This window comes from Pongo pygmaeus, chromosome 6, assembly GCF_028885625.2.
Source record: "Pongo pygmaeus isolate AG05252 chromosome 6, NHGRI_mPonPyg2-v2.0_pri, whole genome shotgun sequence".
Taxonomy (NCBI): Eukaryota; Metazoa; Chordata; class Mammalia; order Primates; family Hominidae; genus Pongo; species Pongo pygmaeus.
The window spans coordinates 123824629-123837410 of record NC_072379.2 but is presented as its reverse complement, the minus strand read 5'-3'; the positions used below and the strand labels follow the sequence as shown (position 1 = coordinate 123837410).

The following is a 12782-nucleotide window of genomic DNA, read 5'->3' as shown; positions in this document are numbered from 1 at the left end:
AGTTGAGGGGGTGAGGGACAAAATGCATCTGATAATAAATAGAAATCTACATTTCAGTTTTGCTTGTCTATATTCTTTGTATAGACATTTGTTTGTTACACATTTTACTCACCTATTTATTTCTTTTTAAGTTTTATTTCTATTTATTTTCCTGGAATTTTCTTTCTTATTAAATAAAGTTTTATGAATTACAGTTGGTCTTTTCTACTTAATTGTATTTAAATGATTATCAGATGCTTGTTAGCATTCTCAGCTTATTTTACATTTGGTCAGTTAGTGTGATATTTCTTGTATACTTGTATTTATTAATAAAGTGCAATGATTTGATTTCTTTTTGACGTATCATTAATACTGATTATTTCCGAGCTGCATCTGGTTTTGACATACTTTTATTGTTTTGTGTGCTTGATATAGAAATGTTAAATACTATGACAGTTTGCTAAGTTCTTATTTTATTTTTATTCCTACTTTTATTAGTGAAATATTTTTTCAATTTCAACATTTTCGTATTTGTTTGCTTAAGAGATGGATCTTGCTCTGTCACCCAGGCTGGAGTGTTGTGGTATGATTGTAGCTCATTGTAACCTCAAACTCCTGGGCTCAAGGAATCCTCCTGCCTCAGCCTCCCAAGTAGCTGGGATTATAGGCACATGCCACCATGCCCAGCTAATTAAAAAAAAATTTTTTTTATAGTGGCAGGATCTTTCTGTGTTGCCCAGGCTGGTCTCAAACTCCCAGCCTCAAGCAATCCTTCCACCTTGACCTCTCAAAGTGCTGGGATTACAGGCATGAGCCATCGCCCCTGTCCAATTTTAACATTTTTATTAATGAATTCTTTTAGCTATAAGTGAACACATTAGTATCTAGTAGGGTTAAAACTAGGAAATAGCTTTTATGTATTTTTCATGGTTAACAGATTGTTATGTAGAATGCTCACTTTTTTAAAAAAAAGATTGAAGTATTTGTGTTCTTTTACATATCTGAATAATTTTTCAGCTCTATTGTGTACTTACATACCCTTTTCTAACCTGCAGATATCTATGTTTTTTGAATTTTATTAAATGGATTTTAGTGCTACGTTCTGTTTTTTGCATACACTTCTGTGAGTTTTGACGAATACATGCAAATGTGTATGTAACCACAATCACAATTAAGTAGTTCATCACCTTCCAAAATTTTATAGTTAGCTGTTTTGCCAACTCTAACCACTCATGACCGCTTACCAGTTTCCTGACACTGTTTTTTTGTTTTTCAAGAATGTCATATAAATGGCATTATACAGCATGTCGCCTTTTGCATCTGGCTTCTTTCACTTACTATGATACGTATGACATTCTTTCAGGTTGTTTTTTTCATTAGTATTTCTTTCTTTTGGTGATTAGAATTTTGTTGCAGCCTATTTATCCATTGCCCAGTGTAGGAATATTTGGATTCTTTCCAGTTTTTGTGATGGTAAATAATGCAACTGTGAATATATATGTACAGATTTTTATCTGAACATAGGTTTTTATTTCATTTGAGTAAATGCCAAATGTTCAAATAGTTCCTAAGCAGTAGTGTGTGATACAGCTCATAGGTTGGCATGCTACACTTCTCTAGATTCAGCTGTTAAGGAGGCAAGGCACCCAAATAGATTTAGGTAGTATATTACTTATTGGCACAGCAGGGAACATGAACTTTATGTTTGCACTGGTTCTTCTTTCCTCCCCAAGTCCCATGGGGGCAGGGCCAGGTACATAATGTGCACACGGAGTTTGTGGCACATCTGAGGGGCACTGAGCTTAGAAAATCCCCAGTTTTTAAAGAGGGTATATTAGTTTGTCAGGTCAGCCATAACAAAGTACCACAGATTGGGTGGCTTAAACATTTCTTTTCTCATAGTTCTGAAGGCTAGAAGATCAGTATCAAAGTGGCCACAGGATTGGTTTCTTCTGAGGTCTCTCTCCTTGGCTTGCAGATGCTCACCTTCTCACTGTGTCTTCACCTGGCCTTTTCTCTGTTCATGCCTGAGACTCTGTTGTGTTTCTGTGTGTCCCATTGTCTTTTGGGGACACCAGTCAGACTGGATTAGGGCACATTCTAATGGCCTCTTTTTAACCAAACTACCTCTTTAATGGCCCTGTCTCCAAATACAGTCAAATTCAGAGTTGTTGAGGGTTAGAGCTTCAACCTGAAATTTGGGAGAACACAATTCAGTCCATAACAGGATGTGTTACATTTTTTATATCTATACTAATTCATTTTTGTCCTAAAAGCAAACAGGATTTCTAGAATACAGGCAGACTCTTATTACAGTTATGCACTATATACAACATCTCAGTCAACACTGCACTGCATATATATGATGGTGTCCATCCCATAACATCATAGTATTGTGTTTTTACTCTACCTTTTCTAGGTTTGTATATGTTTAGATACATACATACTTACCATTGTCTTATAATTGCCTACAGTATTCAATACCGTATATGTTGTACAGGTTTATAGCTTAAAAGCAATAAGCTATATTGTATAGCCTCGGTGTATAGTAGGCTGTACAATCTAGGTTGGTTTAGGCATACTCTGATGTTCACACAAAGACGAAATTGCCTGACCACACATTTTTCAGAATGTATCCCTGTTGTTAAGCACCACATAATTATATTATTCTCAGCAATAACTCCCTGCCCATCCTCCCCATTCAGAGCGATGCAGTGAGGGCCAGATGTCTTCCTGCTGTGTGAAGGGGATTTCTTGTACTCTCAGAGAGGAAGGCTGAAATGATGCATCTAGGAGTTTATATAGGGCAGCTATTCAGCTTTACCCCTCCCGAGAGAGGGAGAGAAACCTAATTCCCTTAATGTAAATACGTCATTTGGAATTTAAGGGAATAGCTATAGATTTCATCTGTTGAATTGTAAACATGTAATTCTGGGACATCAGTCTCTCTGGAAGTCTCTCAGTGTCCTTTAATTTTCAAAGCTTATCTTTTAACTCAGGTTCCAGTTTTCTTTCCTTACTTCAACAAGGGCAGGGACAAATTTCCTACCACCTTTCTAATGGAATAACTTCCATTGTAGGTAAAACTGTTGACATAATGTATAACATGATCACCCAAAAAGGTCTTTTAGTGAAGACTTGAATGTTTCTTATGTTTCTTATTACTACCCCTAGGTGCAAGACACACTGTTTATTTGGTTAGTTTCTGCCTTTCACACAAGAAACGCAGTCCCAGTGGCACACATGCCACCCCTGAAAACAAACAGTTTATAATTGTTGGTCCCCCCTCCAGGAAGTATGTATTAATAGATAGGCAGGCAGCATGGGTTGACAGTGCCTCTTGTGTTGTTAGTTAGCTAGTAGTCTCCTAAGGCCCCTAGTTTAGTTCTGGTAATTTAGTTTGGTCTGGTTTTCAGAGAGACTGCCTCAGGGCAGTTTGTTAAATTTGTCTTAATTTACTAATCCATTTGTCCTAGTTATGGATGGCATTTGGAAGTAATCAGCATCCAAGCTGCAGGAACTGGGCCATGCCCTGCTGGCTCATGGTTAGAGGAGTTGGGTGAGGCATGGTAGGCAGGCTTAGCAGTTGATTTACTTTCAAATTTCCCAGTAGTTTCTGAGAGTAGCACCAGAACATTTTTCCTTGGTAAAAGAGGTTCCTGGAGTTCTGAAAGACAAAGATGATTAATGCCTCCCCTCCCCTACACCTCCTGGGACCTAAGGGATTCCCTTTCCAAGTTCTAGAGTTTTCTTCAGGTGCTAGGGCCCCTTCGCAGGTGCGAGGAGTGTCTTCCTACATGCCTAGGTGTTTTTTGCTCTCTTTTCATTGTTCTAAAACTAGTGTGGCTCATTCCAATAACTATAACTTTATATTTTTTCTGATTATCCCCTCTACTCTGAGACTTTTCTTCTAGTTGGATCACATGCAAGAGGAACAAAAGCACCTGCTTTGAGTTTAATTTGATTAATGTCATTTAATCTAATTGATTGTGGTTCTCTTGATTGCTTTGCGTTTTTTCTTGCCTCTTTTGTATGCCTCATATGTTGTTATTGTTCAAAGCTATACGTCTTGTGTAGGACAGTGGAAACTGGGGTAGTTTTTATTTCTGGGCATGTGTAGGTCTTTCTTTGTGCTAGGCCTTTAGTTTGGTGCATTGAGTTAATCTAGTCGGGTTAGAGTTAGGTTTGGGATTTGTTGTTGTGTTTGGTGCTTCAATGCACTAGAGGCTTCATATTCCTCTAGAGTTACTTTGTATGTAGGATCGGAGATGGTTGATGAGAGGATTTTTCTCTTGTCTTCCCCATCCTTAGTTTTAGGTCTTTCCTTTGTGCTTTGCCTCAAATAAGATCTCCTCCCTGCTCAAGGGCTTCTCTTCCAGTAGTAGACCATGTTACTTTTTACTAGGTACTGGTTAGCCTTTAATAGGTAGATGTTCTCTGTTCTGATGAAGCCTGTCTTCGTAGCAGTAGGTCCTGGGTCTTGTGAGTGGGGCCTTCTCAATGATCCTGCTTTGCCTCTAGCTGTATAGGTCTGGGCCTTACACCTATGTACCCGTTCCTGCCCATCCCTAACAGGGATAGAAGGTGTTTTTTTCTGTTCTTGCCTTCCAGCTGTAGTGGGTTTTCACCAATGGTCTTGGATTGACCTTTTTTTGCCCTTCTCCCAGCATTTTAAGGCCTTTGTTCTGAAAGAAAGATAGAGGAGAAAGAGCCAAGCAGAGTTTCCTGCCTTTCGTGCAGTAACTGCTGCTGCCATTGCCCTACTTCTGTCCTGAACCTTGTCAGGTCTGTGGAGAAGCGCATATAAATGAATGAATTCCCCTGTGTTTGCAGCTTGGGGGCTCCATGTGTTTTCATTGCCCCATACTTGGCCTCTAGCAATTCATTAAAGTGTTAGATGAATTTTTCTTACAGATGTCTGGGTACATTTGTCATTTACCTTAGGTAAGCAAGTTGCTATAAAAATTTTATTTGTATCTTGGTGTGATTATAAACTTTGGCTCTTCTTTGTAACTATTTTTTTTTTCTCATTTCAGGGAAATCTTTCACTATCTCTTCTTTAACTTATCATAGAAATAAAACAATTGTTTTATTCTCATTAGAAGTACCTTGCTTTCCTCAGATTTCTGCTTAGTTGGTTGCCCTGTGACCTCAACTCTCTGATGGGTCAAGAAAAGTTTTGAAATTTACAGATTGTTTAACTTTTTATTGTTGACACTTTTTTCAGCTTTCTATCTTCTAAGTGTAACTGCTTTTACTTTTGACTGTGAATCATGCATTGTTGATAACCATATTTTTATTTATGTTCCTATAAGTAAAATTGATGTATAAGTAAAATTGAGTCCTATTTTATAAGTAAAATTGATGTATTTTTTATTAGATATATCAAAGTCTGGAATATTAGCCTGGGAGGCTAATAGGATCTATTTTTAAACTTTATTTACATAAACCGTCCAGATTAAACACTTTATTTTATCTGAGACTCTAATTAAGTAACTTTTTTTAAACTGACAGAGCTGGTTAGTTACAGAAACTGAACAAAGACTAAACTGTACTTGTGTCTTAATCTGTTGATTTGTCCACACTATATGAGATTTCCATTTTGCATTTCTAAATCTTTATTAAGTTTTCATTTCTTTCTAGGAGCAAACATCATTTTATTGTTTTGTAGAGAACAATATTACAGATTAAAACAAAGCTAGGGAAAGTTGATCTAGTTATCTGCAAAATAAGGAACTGATAGTACTTAACTAACAGGATTACTTAAGAAATTATATTATAAACCTTGAAGTATTTGTAGATCTGATTTTTCTCTAGAAAAACAAATTCAGCAGTTTCTTGTCTTAAAATAGTTACTTGAACACAGTACTTTGACTTCTTGAAAGATAAAACTGTTGCTATAGAAAATTCTAATTTTTATTTCTATCTTGGTTTTATTATAAACTCCTTTGACTCCTCTTTGTAACTATTTTTTTTTTCTCATTTCAGGGAAAACTTTCACTTATCTCTTCTTTAACTTATCGTGGAAATAAAACAGCTGTTTTGCAGATTGGACAACGAGGTATATAGCATAAGCAACTATTTCTACTTATTTTTTTCCCTGTAATATATAAATATGTGACTTCATATATATATGTGTGTGTATGTACATACATACACACACATACATATAAATGATTTCTGAAAGGTAGTACATTAATAGTAGTACGAAAATCTATAGAATGAAAAATCAGTCCTCTAGCAAAGTTTTTCCCAAATATCCCTTCCCTTTCCCTCCCATTTCTTCTATTCTACTTCATAGCCCTTTACTCTCATATCTAGACCATTGCAGTAGCTAACTGCTTCTAGTTTCACTTATGTGACTTAAACATCTTAACAGCTTAACTGTCTTAAAACTTGGCTTTTAACATGTTACATAGATGTACTTGTTACATAGATGTACTTGTTACCTAGGTGTTGTTCTTACATAGCGAGAATTCTTTCTCCATATAGCCCTCAAGTAATCATAGTAAGCTAGGAAGGGCTACTTTGTAACACTTAGGGACAAAAGTAGATCTCATCTGAAGCCTGTGGTTGGTTAGAAGAGTCTGGAGCAGTAAATGGGAAACAAACTACAAAATTCTATAACTACTGACTGCTAAGTATATATCAGACACTGTTCTAGGTACTGGGGTTATAGCTATGAACAAAACTTAGTTCTTGCCTTATTGAATTTACATTTTAGGGGAATGAGGAAATGCAATGAATAATTACATAAAGTAATATTAGGTAGAAATGTGGTCTGGAGAAGAAGCAAGTTAAGGTGGTAGAGCATAAAGGGAGTTATGAGAAATAATTTTCTGAATAAATTAAGTATAAATACATTTATTAAGTAACAGATACTTGTAGAAAATTGAGTTACAGTTGTTTCTCTGTATATGCGTGAGATTAGTTCCAGGAGCCCCCTATGGATATAAAAATCTGTGGATGCTCAAGTCTTACATAAAATGGTCAAATATTTGCATATAACCCGTGTGTATTCTCCCTACCATTGACATTAAATCATCTCTAGATTATTTATAATGCCTGATGTAATGTCCATGCTATCTAAATAGCTAGACTATATATTTAAAAATTTGTATTATTATGTATTGTTGTGGTATAATTTTTTTAAAAACTTTTTTTCTGAATATTTTTCAGTCTGAGTTGGTTGAATTTGCAGATGCAAAACTTGCAGATACAGGGCTAAATATATGTTAGAAGAAGGGCTTTTATTCTTTTTTCTTTTTTTGGTACTTTCCGTGATTAGTGCCTTGTACATAGCAGAAACTTGTGTAGAAAGACTTGATATGTTAAGCTGTCAATACTACCTAAATGAGCTATAGATTCAAGACAGTCCCCATCAGAATTATAAAACTTTGCTGCAGAAATGTAAAGACCAATCCCCAAATTTGTATGAAATTTCAAGGGGCTTCAAATTGCGAAAACAACCTTAAAAAAGAACAACAAAGTCTGAGTACTCAGGCTTCCCAGTTTCAAAACATCACAGAGCTACAGTAATCAAAACAGTGGTACTGGCATAAGGATAGACAGAGATCAGTGGAGTACAATTGAGTCCAGAAATAAACCCGTACTCTTTTTTTTTTTTTCTGAGGCAGAGTCTCGTTCAGTCACCCAGGCTGGAGTGCAGTGGTGTGATCTTGGCTCACTGCAACCTCTGCCTCCTGGGTTCAAGCAGCTCTCCTGCCTCAGCCTCCCGAGTAGCTGGGACTACAGGCGCGTGCCACCATGTCTTGCTAATTTTTTGTATTTTTAGTAGAAACGGGGTTTCACTGTGTTAGCCAGGATGGTCTCGATCTCCTGACCTCGTGATCCACCCACCTCGGCCTCCCAAAGTGCTGGGATTACAGTAAACCCATACTTCTATGGCTAAGTAATTTTTTGACAGGGATCACATGTTCAGTCAATGACAAAAACAGTTAAATAAGAAGAAGAAATAAAAGACATTTAAATTAGAAGGGAAGGAGTAAAACTATCTCTATTTAAAAATGACCATTTGTCTTTTCAACAAATAATAATGAGACAACTGGATTTCCACATGCAAAAGAATGAAATTAGATTCTTACATTATATACAAAATTTAACTAAAATGGATTAAGCATCTATATATAAGAGCTAAATCCATAAAATCCTTCAGAGATACAGAGGCAAATCTTCATGAGCTTGGATTTGGCAATGGATTGTTAGATATGATACAAAAGGGATGAGCAATGAAGGAAAAATTGATAAATTAAGCTTCATAAAAATGTAAAAATTTTATGCATCAAAGGACATTATCATAAACATGAAAAGACAGTGTATAGAATGGGAGAAAATATTTGCAAATCATATATCTAATGAGGATTTGCTATCCAAGATTATATAAAGGACTTCTTAAATTCAACAACAAAAAGATAAGCAATTCAATTAAAAAAATAGGTGATATGATTTAGTGTATCTTCAAAGAAGAAATACAATACTGATGGTCGTTGATATGGTTTAGCTGTGTCCCCACCCAAATCTCATCTTGAATTGTAACTCCCACAATTCCCATGTGTCATGGGAGGAACCTGGTGGGAGGTGATTGAATTATGGAGGTGGGTCTTTCCTCGGCTGTTCTCATGATAGTGAAGGAGTTTCGCGGGATCAGATGATTTTAAAAACGAGAGTTTTTCTGCGCAAGCTCTCTCTTTGCCTACTGCCATCCACATGAGATGTGACTTGCTCTTCCTTGCCTTCTGCCTTGATTATGAGGCCTCCCCAGCTATGTAGAGCTGTAAGGCCAATAAACCTCTTTCTTTTGTAAATTGCCCAGTCTCGAGTATGTCTTAGCAGCTTGAAAACGGACTAATACAGTGGTCGTGGCATTCTGGGGTGTATCTTATCTTTTGAGGCTGTGGCCATCTGTTGGCTTTCTGGAACTGGAGCCTCTGCAGTATACCTTGCTAGTCTTTTGTATTTGAAATATTACTCTGAATACATCTGTGCTTCCGAAAGGAAATAGGAGAATTTGCATGTATTCATTAAGCCATTCACACATTTATTAAACAATATATTGAATACCTATGAGGAGCCAGGCCCTATTCCTAGACACCGATGAGCCAAACAAAGTTGTCCTTATGCAGCATACGTTCTAGGGAAGAAAGACAATAAACCAAAAAAAGTAAATATATACCTTTTCTAGTTGGAAACAGTGCTATGGAGAATGTAAGGCAGAACTGTAAACGTGAGAAGGGGAGGGAAGGTATATATTTATCTGGTGGTGAAGAAAAGACTGACAAGTAACGTTTGATAAGAGACTTCAAAGAAGTGACGTGAAGTGATCCTTCAGATATTTGAAGTAAGAGTGTTCTAGAACAGTCTTAGCAAGTACAAAGGCTCTGCAGTGTGAGTATATGTTTCATATATGGCAAGGGGAGGCTCAGGGTATCTAAAACCCAGCAGGTGTGACTTGGAGTAAAACCCTTCATTCCACTGAGCTTTTTTTTCCCCCCCAATTTTGAAGATGGAGGTAATGATACCTGCCTTTCTGGATTGTTGAAAGGACTCAAGACAGAATATAGCCACTACTAGCACATAGTGGGAACTCAGTACATAGCAACTATTATTATTGTCATTACTATTATTGTAATTAGATACAGCCTCAGTGAGGAGGGAGGACATCTGAACCCTGAGCCCAGTAGTTTAGCTTCTAATCCCTGCTTTTCTTCAGTTAATTATTGACCCTTGAGTAACATTGAATGTTGCCAGCTTCAAATTTAATCAAATATAAAGTAAGGGTTTTGGATTAGCTGAGAATTCTGAATAGCTATGACATACAGTAGTTGCAGAAATTGTGGTGGTTTAAATAATTCAGTGCCCTTGAGAAATGGTACCATTTTTGTAAAACCTATGGGGTCTGGAATAAAGATCCATTTCAAGCAAACTGTTAGAACATCTGCTTTTATTTTCTTGTTACAAGAATTTTGTGATACATTGTCAAACTCAGATTTTATCTTTTTTGCTCAAGTTGCTGTGAAGAACTGTTAAATCAGTTAATTTTTTTCTCACTTCTACTTTGAACAAAGAAAAGGAAAATCAGTGTCGTGTTAGTTTTCCATGTGCAATGCTGTTACTAATCAGTGGTATATCTTAAAATCTTGCTTTAGAATTTAGGGAAATAACGCATTTGCCATACAGTTCATGTCCTAAAGCTCATAGTACAAATCATCGGACCATTTCTCTGAGATTGATTGCTGATAAAAGTTTTAAAATATTAATTGAAATATAGTTCTAATCTAGTTGATGTGGCACAAAAATTCTAGAGACAAATATACTACAAAGAAGTCTCTTGACAGTCATCAGGGAAGGACACTAGGAAATAAAATAGAAAAAAGCATGAGTGCATATACATACAATCATGCCTGCTTGAGGCGATGTCAGATAGGAATTAATTGCTCCAAACAAATCCCTTTGTAAATATCTATTTTGATAAGGTGCTTTTGTTAGTTGGTGGCCCCAGTAAAGGTCTGCTATCATTACTGTTATTTGTATTATTCTTCCTCTTGAAGGCAAGACTTTATTTCAGCTTAGTTAAAATAATTAATATTTGAGATGACATTTCTGAATTATTAAGAATTCAGTGTTGGTATCTTATAAAAAGTTTGCATTTATGAATGTTAAATGTCAGGTGCTAATATGAATACAAAATCTCATTCACTAAAGAATTTTTGAAACATTTGTTTTAACATAATACAGAAAATAGTGTTGGGGTAAATGTAGGTAGAGTTGCTCTGAGAGAGGTGTATGTACATTATATTTGTATGAATACATTTAAAAATTTATCTGAGTGTATAAATGTGTTATGCTTTTTCTCATTACTCTTAGGGTGTGTCTGATTGTGTACCTGTCTGTGTTACACACCTATGTGTGTTTATGTTTGTTGGGAATTCATAACTTAAAGGGTTTTTCTAGTTAACATTTTAGATGTTTTGAGGTATGGTGTAAAGAGATGCAAATTCTAATTTCTTGTGAGGTAAGGAGATTAAAGAACTTATTTTTCTGTTTCTTTTCCTATCCTTTGTTTATTTTACATAGTTCAGTAGCAAATAAGGTATATATTTAAAGAGCCATTAGATAGTAAAAACCACTGTTTCTTTTTCAAACGTTTATTATAGCCAATTTTTAACATTTAACCAGTTTTTTTCAGAATTAAAATTTTAGTAATAATATTATATTTGCATGAAATCTTACAGATTGCAAAGTGTCTTCGTATATGTTTTTCATTTAAGTATTAACTGTTAACCCTCTGTGATGATGGTGATTAGCACTTTTGTTATGAAGATAACCCTCTAAGGCTAACATTTGTTAAAGGACTTAGAATAAGTAGAGAAACCACTCTGTCTCCACACCTTTTTTTTCTTACCTCATGGTGGTATTATGGACTTGACAATCTTGCAAATATTTGTCTGAGAAGATTTTGTTGTTTTTGTGTAGTCATGATTTAAAAACATTCAGACAGTATGGCAGGCTATAAACTGAAAAGCAAAAGTTCCCTCATTCTCACTGAATCCCCTGCCATTTCCCAGTCCCATTCTTCAGGTAAAAAACACTGCTATGCTTTTTTTAGTACCCTTCCAGGTTTTTTATATGTGTATATATATGTGCACATGCTTTTGTGTGTGTCTGGGCATGGATAAGCCTGTATGTGCATATTTTTCACCAAGTAACTATCTGTGTTTTGCAAGTTGCTTTATTTTTACCTAATATATCTTGGATATTTTAGAGATATGTTTTAAAAATAAATACATGCTATCGAATATCAGAGATCAATTTGTTTATATTTTAAATATATTTTACCTTTATCCTTTAAGATTTTTATATTAAATGTTTATTTGAGAAACAGTATAAAAGGGTTATGATATGAATTAACAAAATATGTATAGTACATCTACAAAATATGTACATTACATTAGGTATTAGTGTTTTACCTGACATGTGAAGTGTTTTCTGCTATTGAAATACATTTTAAATAGGTATTCATTAAAATAGAATAGAACTACACTAGTTAATTAGTACCTGTCAGATAACAGAGGTTGTTAATAATGGTAAGTCAAGGTTTCTTGCTTTTAAAATATAATGATGTAAAGCCTGAGGTCACATTTACTTTAAATTATTTCTGGGTTTAAAACCCAGAAATGCTGATTATTTGAGGGTCTAATATACCCATTTATTAAAGTATCAAGGTTGAAGATTGTTCCAACCCAAAGGTAAAACTTTTTGCTTAAAGGAATGAGTTTTCTCCAATTTGATTCTTAAACCCTCCTTTGCCATTTGCTTGTTCCCTTAAGGGTAGCATTGTATTTGAATACAATAATCCTAAAACACTAAAATGAATTTTAACAAGATTTTAATCCTTGCTTTGGTAGAATAATGTGATATATTTTGCAGAAATACACATGTTGTAGTTAAGCCTTCCTCTGTATGAGACATTTTTTGTTTTAGTTTTCATATTTTAAAGTCAGTTTTAACATTTAATATGTGGACATAAAATATGAGGAAAGACTTTTCCAAAGTATTCTGAAAGTTAAAAAAAATTACCACAAAACTATCAAAAATAAAGACACTTATTAATACCTTTTTACTCCCTGTGTCCCTGTTAGAGTTATTTCTGAAAGAGGAATTAGAGTGGTACCTGTCTTGAAAGTCAGGAGATTTGGATGCTTGTCTTGGTTCATAGCTAATTAACTGTATGTGACCTTAGACCATTTATTTATTCTCTCTGGCCCTTATTTTCTCATCTGAAA

General features: G+C 35.2%; 1 protein-coding gene across 4 annotated transcripts in view; it reads left to right on the top strand.

Annotated features, from left to right (window-relative positions):
• Nucleotides 1–12782, top strand: part of POT1 (protection of telomeres 1) — a 106779-nt gene that overhangs the window by 8319 nt on the left and 85678 nt on the right. The window contains exon 2 of one of the 4 annotated variants that reach the window (XM_054496756.2): nt 5968–6040. The exons of the other annotated variants lie outside the window; for them this stretch is intronic. The gene's annotated coding sequence lies outside the window, so the exon portion shown is untranslated. The remainder of the gene's footprint in view (nt 1–5967; nt 6041–12782) is intronic. 4 annotated transcript variants of the gene reach the window in all.